Raw genomic sequence first — 15,348 nt, forward strand, 5'->3', positions numbered from 1 at the left:
TATAAAATCATTGCATATACAGAAGAAAACCAGCAATTCAACTTAAAGAATGTAAGCAAGAGGACAGAAGGAAACTTCCTTTAGTGAGCCTTTGAAACTCCCCAGGACTCATTTCTTCATGGGGGCGCGTATGGCCTGTCAGCATTGGCATCACATGCTCAGGACCTTCCTAAAATCCAGTTTCCTGATCTCTAATGTTTATGTTGTGTTTTATAACAAAGGAGAAGCATTTTCTTCCTTCTCCATTCCTGCGACTTGACCTCCCAGAGAGGCTTTTCTGTAGGAGAGAGAGTTTGTGTGTGTGTGTGTGTGTGTGTGATTGTTTCTCTGGGGGTTTTTGACTTCTGAGGCCTCATCTGCTCGTGCCACCCCTTAAGGAAAATCTGCATGGGGATAATGTGGTCACCATTTGGGCTTTGCTTCAGGCCTGGAGTGGGGCCTGTTATATTGTTCATGATTAAGCTGGTATCAGAGTTTGGGGTCTGTGTTCCAGCTTCTTCTCCATAATGTCAGCACATTACACAGAAAGAGAAACTCTCTGTCGTTTATAAACTACTGACAATTTTTTTTTCCTTCAATGAGGAGGTGACACCCACAAGAAAGCTAAATAAACGCAGGGGAGAATTCAGGGTAATTTATTATCCGTGCAGCAAAGATAGAGGACAAGAGGAGAGGAAGTGAATGGTGGTGCCTGAAACAAAACATTTACCATGGAGCACAGAGTAAACAGATGTCGCATTTACCCTTCTGAGTACAAAAGGAGCCCACAGATGTAATTCTTCTCCAACCACAATCTCAGCCTGGAATAAGAGGAGACAGATGAAAACGAACTCTCACAAGGGGCCCCTTCTCCCTGTGCTGCCTAAAGGCAAGCAGAGGCCTACTTCTCACCCGTGGTGAGGTGGTGGCCTGAACAGTGGAGTGGGGCAAGAGTGGACATCTTTGGTTTTTCACTTGGCTCTGGAACATGCTGGAGACTGCTGTATTTAAATAAACATTTCCTGTTTGCGAAGGAAAACGGGCAAAAGGCTGAAACGTGAGAATGTGGTAACTTAATTTTCTCCATCGCTCCAGCTGATGGCAAGCTTCGCCGGTGGTTAGGTCCAATAAAAACCGACACCATGTCACAGGCTTTCCCTCACTTGACCACAGAGGTCTCCAGGTCAAGTGGGAGACTTGCCAAGATGCTCCATGGCCAAGCCCTGCATCCTGGTACTCTTAGCCTCAGAACCAGCCCGGAGGACTAGGGGCAGTTTGGTGAATTGTGGGGCCTCTCTGAGCCACCCATGGTGATGTGGCCTTTCAGAGAAGCACACTGCTTTCCTGGTGAACCTGTGGATTGGATGTGAGCAGTTAAGCGCACCTGCCTCCAGTGTGCTGTGCAACTGAATAGATTGCTCTGCCTTTCTGGGCCTCATTTTCCTGAAAGTAGAATTCTGGTGTAGTATGAATAGATTTCCCTGTATGGTCCTCTTCCCCAGTGCCTACAGCAGTGCTTGGCACATAGTAGGTTTTCAACCAGAATGTGTGGACTGAATGAATAAGTCTCAAAAATACAAGGTTTTCTTTAGTTCTTACAAGTGAAAGATGGGCGATTATGGTTCTGCATTTTTTTTATGTATGGCCAAAGGCAACTTACTAGTAATCTGTTATGTGAGTTATTAAGGATTTCTAACATTTGGCTTTTGTGAACTAAAATTATTGCCTTACTAGAGTTACCAAGAACTCCTAATGAGTGATCCACTCTGGAGTCTGGTTGCCAGGCATTGCTTAGCAACCTTGCAAAACTCCTACTGTGCACATGCCCCTGAAAAGAGCTAGAAATCCCAAACGCTTCACTGTAGACCTTTCTAATCAGGAACTCATCAGCATCATCCTGTGCTCTCTGTGGTTTTTGATTGCTGCTCTTCTTGTATTAATTGATGTATTTGTAGGATCATTATTAAGTTTTGCTTTTGCAGATCATCTGGGTCTTGTATATTTCTGCATTTTTTGCATTTTTATTGTTATTTTATTTCTCTCCAGTTCTGTTTGTTGTCACTGAGTTCTTCCTCCCCTGGAAAGTGAGAATGGTAGATCTGAGAGCCATGGAATCTTTTGCATGGACCAAGTGGGCTGTGGCAAGGTTTCAGAACCCCATGCCTACTAGTTTAGGCTGTGGGCTCTGGAGACAGACAGCTCTGGTTTGAATTCTGGCTCTGTTATATCTTTGCTGTTGCGCCCTGGGCAAATTACTCCACTCTTCTGGGCAGTAGTCTATTTAACGCCTTTGTACCCTCTTTCTACAGCTGTAATATAGGGATGAAAATCACACTGGCCCTGTAAGCATGTTGTGAACGTGGCCTGGGACAAACCATGTAATGCACTCAGCACAGTGCCTGGCACTTTGATTCTCCAGCTGCTACTGCTTACCTGTCAAGTGTGCATTGTAAATGTTCCTCTTGGGGAGAATCAAATGAAATAATGAACAGGGGGACGCCTGAGTGGCTCAGTGGTTGAGCGTCTTGCCTTTGGCTCAGGGCGTGATCCTCGGGGTCCTGGAATCGAGTCCCGCGTCGGGCTCCCCGCATGGAGGCTGCTTCTCCCTCTACCTGGGTCTCTGCCTCTCTCTCTCTCTCTCTCTCTGTCTCTCATGAATAAATACATAGAATCTTAAAAAAAAAAAAAAAGAAAAGAAAAGAAATAGTGAACAGGAAGTGCTTAACACAGTACCTGGCACTTAGGCCTCCATCAACTATTAATAGTGGTGACCATGGCTATCATTTCTATTTCTTCATCTCAGGCTCCATCCAGCTGGAAAGTTTGAGATGCCTACTCTCAATGTGTCCCATCGAGGCAAGCTCCTCGCCTGCATGTAGACTGTGCCCAGCAAACTCGTGCCTGGTCCCCTCCCTCTCCTCTCTAGCTAAGCCCAGGTTGGCCTCTGTTCCATAAAAAGGGGATTATGGTTGAAGTGGTTTATATCTTTTCCATGGGCGTGCTGCTTTGTGGTATATTTAAATACGGAATGCATTTTATTTATTTATTTTGGGGGGTTGGATTTTCATGGGGAATATTTGGCCCTGACATTTTTTTTTTCAATGCTCATTCCTTCTGTCTTTCCCTAAATACCTTTTACTGACTTCCCGTGTCTGCCTCTGTTACTGCTTTTACTTGAAACAGCTGTATTTACTAGTATGCTCCACCCTCATTATGTAAGGTGGTCTTAACCCTTTTTAGAACTAACTCTGAAAAGGGAAAAAAAAAAAAAAAAAAAAAAAAACCAAGGCATGGAGGCTTTTCCAGACCATTACTAGTTTCAGATAGGATAGATGCAGAGGGTACTCTGCTAGGGTACATGGTGTTGAGTTTTCAGGACTCTCTATTATTTATCATTCTCCAGCCTTAAATTTATTTTTTTTTAATTTTTTTTATTTATTTATGATAGTCACAGAGAGAGAAAGAGAGGCAGAGACACAGGCAGAGAGAAGCAGGCTCCATGCACTGGGAGCCCGACGTGGGAATCGATCCTGGGTCTCCAGGATCGCGCCCTAGGCCAAAGGCAGGCGCCAAACCGCTGCGCCACCCAGGGATCCCTCCAGCCTTAAATTTAAATCAGCCTTGTCCAGGTGGGAAGTGCTTATAATGGGAATCTTCTGCTTCTCTATTCTGAAGACCTGGATTGTGTTTTGTAAGTACTGCTGTTGCTGGTCTGCCAAAGGCTGTACTTTTCTTCCCACTCACTGTGGTCTTTGTAGTTCTGTCGCCAGCACTATATTTGATACACCATTCCCTGGGAAACATTCATCAGGAGTGTGTGATTGAACCTCAATAGTGAGTGGATAAGGAGGTAGGAAAAATAACAACCTTTGGGTAAAGACATAGACTTCAGAACTAGATGGGTCCGCTCCTGGTTTCTGTGCCTACCAGCCGGGTGACCTCAGTTTTCTCATTTGTAATGTGGGAATAATAAAAATACCCCCTTCCTATTGAATTTACTCACATGGACTGTCCAGATCACAATGTATCTTCCATGAGTACTCTTGGTACCCTTATCATCATAATTCTTTTTTTTTAAATAAATTTTTATTTATTTATGATAGTCACACACACACACAGAGAGAGAGAGAGAGAGAGAGAGAGGCAGAGACACAGGCAGAGGGAGAAGCAGGCTCCATGCACCGGGAGCCCGACGTGGGACTCGATCCTGGGTCTTCAGGATCGCGCCCTGGGCCAAAGGCAGGTGCCAAACTGCTGCGCCACCCAGAGGTCCCCCTTATCATAATTCTTACTGACTATGGAATTGTTCAAGACAAAGCCTGATTTGAAACCATGTAGATTGTCAGGGTTGAAGGGGTTCCTCTAGTTCAAGTTCTAACCATGTGCAGTTTGATCTTCCACCAGCAGTTTTGGAGAGAGTGAGTGGTCATTCTCCTGTGCTTGATTACATCTAGTGGGGAGGAACTCCGTTCTTCTTAAAGCAATTTATTCCACTTTAGAATACAGTTTTATTTTTTTTATTTTTTTAATTTTTTTTTTTTTATTTATTTATGATAGTCATAGAGAAAGAGAGAGAGGCAGAGAGACATAGGCAGAGGGAGAAGCAGGCTCCATGCACCGGGAGCCCGATGTGGGATTCGATCCGGGGTCTCCAGGATCGCGCCCTGGGCCAAAGGCAGGCGCCAAACCGCTGCGCCACCCAGGGATCCCTAGAATACAGTTTTAACAAGAAAATTTTCTTTGCCTGGGGGTTGAACTTATCTCCCCCTGACTGTTGTTACACAGAGCAAGTATAATCCTTCTTCCAAATGGTAGGATTTCAAAAATGTTACTGCTGTCGTGTTTCTCACTACCCACTTATCTTAGTCTTCTTCTCTCTTCCATACATTTTTATAATTGCCTCAACTATTCTGTGTGTGTTAGACTCTGAGACAGGCCCTCTTCCTATTCCCACTTCTCTTCCTCCAAATAGGTACCAGTTTTCTTTGCTTGCATTAGTTAGAATGAATCCTTCTACTTCCCTGCTATCTGGACTTCTGTCAACATCCTAAAGGGGCATTTTCACTTCAACCACACCTCTGGGTAGGCTTATTTCCACCAGACTGTTCATTGCATCCCCAGTGGCTCTCTGCCCTGTTGCTATTTTATCCTGTGTTCCCCATCCCAGACTTGTGCAATTGACATGTTGGAGTCCAACACTTTGCATTATCCTAATTAAATTTTGGCATATAGTTTAATTTCATCAGCTTTTCAGCAACATTTTCTGTTTCGATTCTCTCATCTAGTGTGTTACCACTCCTCCCCCCACTCCCTCTGCAGTGCTCCTGAGCTTGCCCTATGGATCTTTATCCAGGTTGTCAATGTAACGGAGTCCTCTCTCCTTGTTTAAAGTCTTTCTATGGCTGGGATGTGGATTACATGAATATATTGTCCTCTTCTTTCTGGCTGGGATGGATAGAAATGTTGAGATCTTACTGGCCCGTAGCATCTCCTTTCCCTGGGGTTCTGTTGTTCATATTTTCTCTGGAATGATTTCCTATTAATCTTAATTCCTCTGTTTGTTAAATATTTTATAAAGTCTTGATTTCTCATAGCACTTTCAGTTGTGACTTGAGCTTCATTCTTGCTTGTCCTATTAGGCTGGTGCCAAAAGCCTCATGAGCATGAGATGAGATGGGATGTGTGTGTATGTGTGTGTGCGTGTGCATGTGTATACAAGTTCTCTCCTGTAAAGTATTGTAGTCTGAGAAATTGGGCTCTTCTGTCAGCAGCAGAGCTCCACTGAGAAGCCTCACTCTTGCAAAGTGATTTTCTGTAATGTCTTGGGTGCCCATTGGCACAGAGCAGCACATTTGCTTGAGTAATGCTGGGAATGAACGTGATGGGGAGTGAAGCATAGAGGTGCACAGACTCTCCCCAAATTTCTAAACAATGATGATGATAATGACAACAACAATCACCGCCACTGCAACAGCTGCTGTTTATTAAGTCCCTCATTGTGCCTGGCACTGCTCTCATCCTTTCTTTAGACACTTTCTCTTACTTAATTTAACAATCATGCAAGGCAGAGACTCATCCTGTCCTCATTTTATAGATAAGGAAACTAAGAGAGGTGAAGTAACTTTCCCGGGTTGGAGCAGTAGAATCAAGGCTCATTCAGGCTGACTGGTGTGTCAGGTCTGTGCTCCATTCACTGATCATGCCATTCCTCAACAAACCTTTGAAGTCAGCCCCCTTTCTTGTCTTCCAAACCCAATCCTCAAATAAGAGAAAGGAGAAAAGAAGGAAAAAATGAGTCCCAATTGAAACAGTGAGCACATGTTTAATGTTTAATCTTTAGTGCTGTGTTCTGGACAGTAGGGGGTACAACCATCATGTCCAGTTTGGGGGAGTAGTCAGCATTCAAATTGGAGCTTGAAGGATGAATAGGGTTCCCATAGATAGTAATGGAAATGTGGTACAGATTTGCAGAAGTTCATAGTTACATGGAACAAAAGAAAGCCTAAGCCCAATTTAAAATGATAGGAACTGTGCTTTAGGAAGATTCATCTAACAAGGGTATATAGAGAAGAAGCCATTAGGTCAGGTCTGAAGAAAAGTATCATTATGGTTATGTGGCTAATTATTATTTTTATTCTGGATTTGAGGGGATAAACCCTCTAAAAAGAATTCTGACAAGGCTTCCTGACCAGTATTTTCCTTCACAAGTATTTGCTTAAATTTTTGCAGGGATTGCCTTCCCCTCCAGTTAGATGTACCACTTGATTTCTCTCAGCCATGATCTTTGGGTTCCCCTACTCTGAGATCGTGTCCTGGTAGAACAGGACATATATATGATGCATCCTGGATGGAGTAAATAGTAAATATGACTTCACTTTTCACAGCCTTATCACTGCTTGTGTGGGCTTAGACTCCTCTTGTCCGAAACACCAGTCTGGGTTCTCGACCCCTGATTCATTCTGCACTTGGCAGTCGTGTGGATTGTGGTTCCTGAAAGTCAGCCAGCACAATGAACCACCCACCTTGACTCCCTCTTGAGTTTTTCGGCCTCCCCAGTTCCTGTCTACTACCTGGCATACCCACTCCTTGTTCCCCTGTGCTCTAGAATTAGTTGTATGCCCTGACTCAGGCTAGTCTACGAGGTGTGGAGTCCTTGGTCCTCTTCTAATACATGTATTTTGTGCATCTCTACCTGAATTTGAGCTGCTCCTGGCCCCTGCCTTGACCCTTCCAGCTTGGCTTCTTGCCTTCTCACTGTCTCCTACCCTCCGTGTAGCTCTCCATAGCCTCGGCACTGAATTCGGATTAAACCTTGGGTCCTGAAATTAGATTTCAGGAGCATCTTTGTGGCCTGGACCTTCGCTGGAGACTGGGGACTCCCAGCTTGTGGTTGTGTTCCAGAAACAATCTCATTTTCATGGCCACCTGAAGCCTTTTACTCATGCCCAGAGTGAAGTGTAAAGATGGTCCTCGGCTGGACTCTGTGAATGATAAATTACTTTCAATATGCTGCTGAGTTCCCTGTGATCCAAACAGAATACAGCAGAGTTTTCTGCAATTGAAAAGCTCAGCAATGATGACTTCATTAAAGAGATGTCCTGTTCAGAAATGCGGTGCAGAAGTTTCTAGCCTATTTAGCACTTTGCTGATACTCTTTCTTCTTCTCCTTATCTCTGCCCAGCTCTAGAATGTAGGTAGGTGAGTGTTTTATACATGGGGTTTCTAACTGGTATTAATGAGAAACCAATGAGGAGTACAATTTGATATAACCTTAAAGGAGTAAAAGGACCAAAGTAGAATCCTGGTTTCCATAACCCCCCTCCTTTTTCTTTTAATTGTGGACCTTATACAAGTTTCTTTCTGAGTCTCAGTTTTCTCATCTGTAACCTTCAGAATGGTAGGACTAGCCCTTCTCCCACGGGGCTGACACAAGGTTTATATGATATCAGATGTCTGCCGATGCCTCCCCAATTTAGTGCTCTGTGAATACTTTAATGAGTCCGTCTGTGATATCAGATTTTAGCCACTAAATCCTGTATCTGAAAGATGATCTTCTGCATTTTTAGAAGAGGAAACTCAATGAGTTCAAAGTCACCCCCCCATGCCTTCAAACTCTCACTAGGTTTTCCTTTTCACTTATTAAGGTGCATCTTTTACAAATGCAAGTAAAGCCCTCCACCAGCCAAGTCGGCAACGCAACTTCTAAACTTCAAGTTTAGAAGACTTTTTGCCTGAGTAATTAAGAAATGGCTGTTTCCAAGAAAGTAGAACTGTATAAGGGTCTGCATGAAGTATGGAGATATTTAAAGGAGCTATTTATTGAGTGCCTACTATGTGCCAGGAACAAGGATGAATAAAGCAAGCAAAATGTCCTCGTAACTAGAATAGCTCAAAATAATACGGAATGCAGTCTGGGCTGTTGCTTCTCACCAAATGACTGACAAGGCAAAGGGCCACCATGCTAGATTCAGGGAGGATGGGCGGGCGGGGGCAGGGGAATGCTAGAACAATGAGGGAGGCGACACCAAGCCCTCAGGAACCACTGATGAAAGCAAGTCCCACTCATCCCTTTTAGTGGGTACAAATATGCAGAAAAACTCACACATCATAAAAAAAAAAAAACAGTACAAGTGGAATTAAAAAAACTCATGGGGAACATATTAATCTGAGAACAATTGTATCCAAGAAAGCATTCAAGTATGCCTCTGCAGCTAGCTGGCAAACAGCACAAGTTCTGCATTTTATTAGAGCCCTAACTCTGTAGAACACTGACCTTATTTGCGAAGCATTTCATAAACACTGACACTCAGCGCAGCAGCACTTGAGGCCATGGGGAGATACAGGGCCTCCTCTGGGTGGCCAGCTTGCCCGCCTGGGCACTTGCACATGTAACTAGACCACTGGACCTTGTTTTCCCATCGTGTTAATCCCTCCTCTTCTCTCATAGGGTTAAAAAGCAAGTAGGGATCTTCCCAGGGGAAAACGAAACTGGGGGCTTTGTGCAAAACTAAGCTCTGAGGGGAAGGGTCTGAGAACTCTGATTTGGCCCCATTTGTTGTTGGAGATCTCACCTTGCACCTGGGAAACTGGTGATGTGTATGTGTGTGTACAGGAGGTGGTTCTCAGGCAGCATTCACTTGGGCTTTTGGAATGGAAGACCCGTGGCTTGCAATAGCCCTAAGAAATGTGTGCACCACATCTCCTCCTACTAGAAGCTGGCAGTTTTTTTCCCATCTGCTGCCAGCTTAAAAGTCCTGAATTTCTGCCATGGAACTCAGTTCTGTCCCTTCCACCCCCCTCATTTCCTTCCCTAGCCAAGTGATTTTTAGGCTTTTGAGGTATCTCTGGAGATCGTCTGGTCTACCTCTTCCCCACTGAGCCAACCCAACTGGACAGATAAATGTCTTAGAGAAGTCAGAGGAGGAGATCTCAGGTTTGTGGTGGGAGCTGACCTCCTGACAAGTTTGCCTCTTCTCTCTCTCTCTTTTTTTTTTTTTTAGATTTTATTTATCATGAGAGACACACAGAGACATAGGCAGAGAGAGAAGCAGGCTCCTCACAGGGAGCCTGACATGGGACTTGATCCCAGACCCCAGGATCACACCCTGAGCCAAAGGCAGACGCTCAACTGATGAGCCACCCAGGCATCCCAGTTTGCCTCTTTTCATTTCAGCCTCACTCACAGCATTGGTCCTGAATAAAGATCTCTCAGCTTTAGGAAGCCTCTGCCAATCTGGGAACCTAGGGAGACAGAAGAAAGACCAAATCTAGTACAAAAAAAACAAAAAACAAGGAATATTACAGAGCCAGAGGGGAGAGGCACAAGATGGGTGACTTGGGATTGCAAGTTATATCCTCAAGACCCTAAGCACCATGGTAGCTTGTTTAGAGTCTAGGAAGGGACAACCTTAGATAGGAAAACTCCAAGGGATGGAATGCTGGGAACCAGGCCTGGAGCAGGAATCCAAAATGGGAAGGCCAATTACTTCATGGGAGTTTTTAATGAGTCTAGTGGCCCCCCCCTACTAATTACTTCATACCACAAGATGGTAACCAATCTGCTCTGTTTACTCTGTTTAGGCGTACATTTTAATACCTTCTGAAGCATTTCCCTTAAGCTTCCTCCTGCCATGTGCCCTCCTTATATGTTCTAGAAATTTTGCAGACTTAAATCTCCTCTGCGTTCTTTCTCGACTGGAGCTGCATGCTGATTCAAGCCATATTCAGCCAGGAAGCTCTCTTCCCGTCTTTAAAACAAGAAACATCTCCTTCTGAGAAGACTGCACTACAGTTTTCTTTGTCTGTGTTGCTAACGAACAAAGAGGCCCCATTGCAAAACAGCATTTCACGAGCAGAGCGGGGCTGATAGCACCTCTTGCCAAATGTGACTGTGTGTAGTTGTGTGGGGGGGAAAACAGCTTTGTCAAGAGGAGAGCTGAGGGAGGCAGCTCTGGGGAATTTTTAGCAACTGCAGCATGGTGTAGTGGAAAGAATGCTTGCATGGGAATTTGGAGACCTGGCTGTACCTCTGACACACTATGTGACCTCAGACAAATCACTTGACCTCTCTGGGCCTCAGTTTCCTCATCTCTTAAGGGGATGAAGGGAGTAGGCTGGATGATCTCCAAGTATCCTTTCAGCCCTATACATCCTCACTTCTGGGGGCTGGGATTTGAGGTTTAGACCTGAGCCAACATCCAACCAACCCAAGAGACTTTCTAGAGGCAATAGAATGGCCAGGACAGCTGCTTCAGGGAGTGGCTGGTCCTTGATTAAGGCTCAAATAATTAGCTCAGCTCCGCAGTTAGCCTTCTGAAATTAAGAAAGAAAAAGATGTTTAGTTTCAAAAATAGCAGTTGGTGTTTCTTAAAACTGATTCGCTTTGGGCTTTATAGACTATGCACAGACACAATTTCCCTTCCTTTACAGCAGACCGATGTAGTTACCGATACTGGAGTTAGCATGATCTGGGCTTGAATGCCATAGCTAATCAGGTAATCTTGGGCATACTCGTTAATAGTAATATTAAATAGTAATAGTAATATTGGGTTGCTGGAAGTTTGAAGTGAGGTAACACATGTCAAGCTTAGAGGACAGTTCCTCACCTTAAATAACCAGTCAAAAGCCATTATTCTTATTACATACTGGTGCTTAACAGATTGCCCCAAAACTTAGAGTCGTAAAGCAACAGTCATTTTATTGGTTGTTGCTCCATGCTTCTTTGAATCAGGATTTGGGACATGGCTCAGATGGGATGACTTGTCTCTGCTTCCTGATGTCCCAGACATCAGCTGCAGAGTTTGGGGATGATTGGGGGACACTTAAATGGCTGGGTGCTAGAATCATTTGCAGGCTGACCACTCACACATCTGGCAAATAGGCTGGGTTGACTTAAAAGGTTGGCCTTGGCTGGGATTGTTGACCAGAGCCCCTACCTGTCACCTCTCTGTGTGGCCTGAGCTTGCTTGCATCCTCCGAGTGTTCTAACTTCTTGCATGGAGGCTCAGAGCTCCAAAAACAAAGCACCAGTAAACAACTGAGAGGTCGCATGACTTTTCACAAACTAGGCTTAGAAGCAACCAAGTGTCCCTTCTGTTGTATTTTTTTGTTCTCAGCAGCACACGTTAGCCCAGATTCATAGGTCAGGATCACCTCTCGAAAGAAGTCCCAAAGAATTTGCAGCTATGTTTTAAAACCTCTACAGCTATATGATTCTCATTGTAACTAATCTCTTAGCTAGATAAAAAGCTACTTGAGGGGAGAAGCTATTCATTTCTCTATGGGGGCTTAATAGAACACTTGTGAACATAAGACTAAGTCAACACGTTTAAAAAAAAAATTAAATTGCCTTGGGTAGGTAGGAGGTTTAGTGGAAAGACCCTGAGCCAAAGAGAGTGGGATTCAAAAATATGTATTCAAAAATGAGCACTTTGGCAAATTATTTGTCTTTCTAAACCCAACTTCCTTACTACTCCCTGCCCCATGGAGGCACTAATACCTATCTCAAGATTGTTGGAAGAATTAGGGATAATATATGCAAAATGGCCAACACATAGTTGATGCTAAGAACATTGTGAAGCATTGTGACACTGTGGCAAACACACAAATATTCAACATGACAGGCTGGCTTCAAATCCCACCATTTACTGTGTGACTACAGATAAGTCCTTTCATCTCTTTGATGGATAAAATGGATAATAGTACGTTCCTTTTAGGTTTATTGTAAGGATGATTAATACATTATCTAAAGCTTCTAGCTTAGTCCCTGACACATAGAAGGGACTTAATACCTAGCACCTATACATTGAACAGTCACAGTTAAAATCACTATTCTTTTTTTATATATTGATTCATTCATGAATTGATGTATTGAACAGTCATTTATTTAATACTCATAGCTCATAATAGACTCACTTCTCAAGTCTGTGCATGCTAGGGTCTATGGACTATGGTCTATGGGAAGATCTATTCATGGATGGAGAACTGGTCCTTTGGCATGGAGCTCACAGGTGCGGGCCAGTTGCTTGGGACAGGATTCTATTAGAACATAGGTGCAGTAGAGTTTTAATTGCCCCTGTTGACTTTTGACTCCAGAATGCCCCCTGGCTTCCTCCAGTTACAGCTGTTTTGCTCAGATATCCACATGTGTCCTTTCCTCTTTGGGTCTCATTTCTTCTTTACTGCCATGTAACTACAGGCAACGTGCAAGCTCTTTGTGTCTGTTTTTGTTGTGGTCTTTTTTAAAAAAAGGGTTGTTTTCTTAGTTTGTATATGTCAAACTGTACCAGTCTTGTCTGTGTGGTGCCAACCAGGACACCCAGTTTACTTTTTCCAGGTAGTTCCTGGGACCTGAGGCTGTGTTAGGAGCTGTTGACTAGAAGCTCCTCCCTTCCTTCCTGAAAAATCTCCCAAAAGCCCAAACCTTAGCCTTTTTTAAAAAAAAAAACTAGTCTAGATAATCTGATAAAATAAATTGTCCTTGTCCTTTAGAAAATTATACAGACTCACAATATTTTGCAAATGATTTTGAAGCCATTCATGGCCAACTGCCCAGATGGTGTATTTCTTCTGAATGACTGTTTCACGGGCTTCTGGGCTTCTGTTAAATTCTACTTGAGGATCGTAGTGCACCTGATTTATATATTACTAAGGTCTTCTCACTTTTCCAAATCTGCACATCCTCCATCAGGATAGACATATAGTGTGTTTGGCTGCCAAGGATTCAGTCTTCCTTCCTAGCCAAGTATCCTCTTCACCCACAGGATAGAGTTGGGCTGGTTTGTCATTGGGGGCCTTGCCCAACACTGGTCAGGAGATGAGTTCATGCCCCAAGTTGGGTCCATCTAGTACTTCCTCCCTGGAAATGGAATCTTGACCAAAGGGGCAAAGAGATTAGACATGAGGCCTACCATTTCATATAAGCACTTCTGCAATGACCAGAAATGTCCACTTTCCTTTTTCTCCAGACCTGTTCTTAAGATTCCCTTTGAACCCAGGAGTTCCTGATAGCTTTCTTTCTTATCTTTTTTTTTTTTTTTTTAAGATTTTATTTATTTATTCATGAGAGGGAGAGGCAGAGACACAGGCAGAGGGAGAAGCAGGCTCCATGCAGGGAGCCTGATCCTGATAGCTTTCTAGTGAATTCCCTTTTGCTTGAGTTCATAAACTTGCCACCAGATAACTCTGAGAAAGCCGCAGACAACAAATTTCTGGGGAGAAAGTGGCATAATAAGAAAGATTATGACTGGCATTGGGAAAAAGGCAGACCCGGGTTTGAATCACAGTTTTAACATTCACCAGCTGGGTACCCTTAGGCAACTTCATTTTTCTCTTAGGATGTCAGCATCATTGCAAAATAAAGATAATGAGTCCTGAAACCTTGATTCTCAAACTTGGCTGTGCCTTAAAATCACCTGGGGAGATTTTAAAATTACCAGTGCCTAGGTCCCATCTCTCGAGATTCTGTTGAATGATTTTGGGGTGCTTTCCTGGGTGTTGTGATTTTATAAAGCTCCCAGGTATTTCTAATGTGCAGCAGCACTTGAGAAAATTGACCTAAAGAAATTCTTCAAATTACAGAGAAGATTAAATGATACTAAGTTATGTAGAACCCTTAGCATAATGGAGAGATTGATAAAAGTCATTCTCCTTTTCTTTCCTTTCTTAAGGTGAACCAGAATCACTTGCCTTTGCTTCTAGCACCATTTTCTTTGTTTGGAGTAGTCATAGCCATGCATGACAAGCACAGTGCAATATAACCCTGCTTACTTATACCATTTGAGGGGAAGGCCAATCATAGATGTAGCCAGAATTATAGAATATACAAAAATGTGATTACCATTACATCCATGGAATAGCTAGGATGAGTTCAGCAGTGCTTTGTGAGAGCATTCTATGGAGTAACTGCTTTAATGAGAAATAAAATTGATTTATAATTACCATGGCAACAGCAAAATAGAGTGATGTCTTCCCGAGGGATCTGGACCAGGACCCAAGAGATGTGCGAGATCGGCTCTGCAACTTGCTGAGTGACCTTGGCTCAGGCAGTTCATTTCTCAAATTCTCAGTTTCCCCACGGCCCATTTTCCAATGGGTGCAGCTTCAACAGAATTTTTTAAGGAAATATGTTGATGTGACAGTTGTGAAGACACTGATGAAAAGATTCCATAGGAAGCAGAGTGAAAGCAGGGCCTTGAGCCTCTTAGAGAAGATAATTATAGATATCACTTTTCCCATCTGCTGTCTCCCCTCTCTCTCTACCCCACAGCCTCTCCCATATCTTACCATGTAGGAACCTATCCAAACCTCTATCTTTATAAAGTGCTTTCTATAGAGAAGGTGCAAAGGGAAACCTCCATCTTAGCCCAGGGTTTCTCTACCCAAGGACTATTAATATTTGGGGCTCGGTATTCTTTGGTTGTTGGGAGTTGTCCTGTTCATCTTTAGATAGATACTTAGTAGCATCCCTGACCTCTACCCACTAGATTCCAGTCTCGGCCCCTTGCTAGTCTGACAACCAAAAGGTATCTTCAGACATTGCCACATGCCCCAGGGGGGACAAAACCATTCCTGGTTGAGAAACCCTATTCTAGCCCAGTCTCAATGAAGTGGGTTTAAATGAACAAAACAGCATAAATGCAGTGAATGCACAGTGGTTAACCTCTATAGTGGTCTCACAGATTTTCTCAAATGCCGGTGAGCCAGACAGCTATCAGGAGTCCTTATATCCATTGTTACAGATGGGGGTTCTGAGTTACAGAAAAATTAATGGTAAAAGTAATAACCACTGGCTACCATTTATTGAGTGTTTATTATGTGTTATGTGTATGGCTAAGTGCTTTATATATGACATTGCCTCAATTAATAGTT

The 15,348-nt window shown here is 43.5% G+C and overlaps 2 protein-coding genes across 2 annotated transcripts in view; one reads left to right on the top strand and one right to left on the bottom strand.

Annotated features, from left to right (window-relative positions):
* The window catches only part of SPDL1 (spindle apparatus coiled-coil protein 1), a 373,127-nt gene that overhangs the window by 295,983 nt on the left and 61,796 nt on the right, over positions 1-15,348 (bottom strand). The gene's annotated exons all lie outside the window — the stretch shown is intronic.
* Positions 1-15,348, top strand: part of SLIT3 (slit guidance ligand 3) — a 591,462-nt gene that overhangs the window by 2,482 nt on the left and 573,632 nt on the right. The window lies entirely within an intron of this gene.

The sequence above is a fragment of the Canis aureus genome, chromosome 4, assembly GCF_053574225.1.
Source record: "Canis aureus isolate CA01 chromosome 4, VMU_Caureus_v.1.0, whole genome shotgun sequence".
NCBI classification, from domain to species: Eukaryota; Metazoa; Chordata; class Mammalia; order Carnivora; family Canidae; genus Canis; species Canis aureus.